Raw genomic sequence first — 1,465 nt, 5'->3', positions numbered from 1 at the left:
TGTCATTGTTGTTTGGCAGGCCTGAGCTAGATTCAAACCTGCCAGCTCTGGTGTATGTGGCTGGTGCCCTAGAGGCTGAGCTATATAGGTGCTGAGCCCCACATGCTGATTTTGTGAGGACTTTGTTTGTTTATCTGGACATTAGATAAAGTATGCATGGACCTTTTTTTTGCTTATCAGCTTTCATTAGCGTTTGTGTATTTAATGTGTGATCCAAGACACACATTCTAATGTGCAGCAGAAAAGAAAAAAGTTTGGAAATCCCCAGTAGGCCTTCAAGGGTCTTATATTCTAGAGAAGAAAGTTAATGGTGGTCCGCAGCTGCATAGAGTACCCTCAGGTGCTGAGATGGGATTTCAGAGAAATGGTATCATGGCCCCTCATTTGGAAAGTCAAAGAAGTGATGTGGTTTGTTTAAGGTCATATAAATCCCTGGAATATTCTTGTTTCCTAAAACCGACAGATGGAAGAAATCATTTTTCCATAAGTAATTGAGCCTGGTAGTTAACCATTAAGCTTAAGTAGTTTGACTGATTTAATAAACAGAATTTAATACTCCAGAGATTCTGTAAGTAGCTTAGACCCAGAGGGAGAGGAGAAAGGCAGCCTAGGGCCTGAAAATTCCTGGGAATAGATACAAATCTGCTTCACATTCTCTAGGCCCAGGAACTTCTGGAAAGGTAACAGAAAAGGGAGTCCAGGAACCAGCAGCCATGACTTTCTGATGAGGGCGAGTGTGGGAATCATCTGGGAACTCTCCAGGGGACTGTCCTCCGTCAGTTCTGATGGGAGTCAGGAATCTTACCTTTAGCAAGCCTCCCACATGACTCTGAAACAGTGGGCTGTGAATCTTTGAGAACCACAGACCATGTAACTAGGCATTGACCAGGGTGATGAAGGTGAAAGTTCTTGGTGGGCACTCAAGAGACAGAAAAAGGGCCCCGCCCCTGGCGCACGCTTGGTTTACGGCAGCTGCTTGGCGCGCTTTTGGGCGGCCAAGGGGATGGCGGAGGGAGGTAGTGTGAACCGGGCCGAGGGCGTCGAGGTACATCGAAATTTCACTTTTAAGATGGAAAGCCCCTCAGACTCAACTGTGATTTTACCCAGGACTCCAGAGGCCTGTGCAAGTAGCTCACAAAAACAACCCATGAGTGCAACACTTAAAGAAAGATTAAGGAAAACAAGATCTTCATTTAATTCCTATTACAATGTGGTAAAACGTCTTAAAATAGAGGGTGAAGAAAATGAGCAGACTTGTTCAGAGAAACCACCATCTTCCACAGAAGAAAACTGTTCGGAATTTCAGGAAAGTTTTAAACACATAGACAGTGAATTTGAAGAAAGTACCTATTTGAAAAATACCTTCAAGAGTATCAGTGCATGTGAAACTAAATCACTCGATAGTGGGTCATGCAGTGCTCTCCAAAGTGAGTTTGTGACTAAGACTCTACCTAAACAAGGATTA

The sequence above is a fragment of the Otolemur garnettii genome, unplaced genomic scaffold (assembly GCF_000181295.1).
Source record: "Otolemur garnettii isolate 467f Iridium unplaced genomic scaffold, OtoGar3 scaffold00166, whole genome shotgun sequence".
NCBI lineage: Eukaryota > Metazoa > Chordata > Mammalia > Primates > Galagidae > Otolemur > Otolemur garnettii.
The sequence above is the reverse complement of the archived record's forward strand: the minus strand, read 5'-3'. Positions refer to the sequence as shown.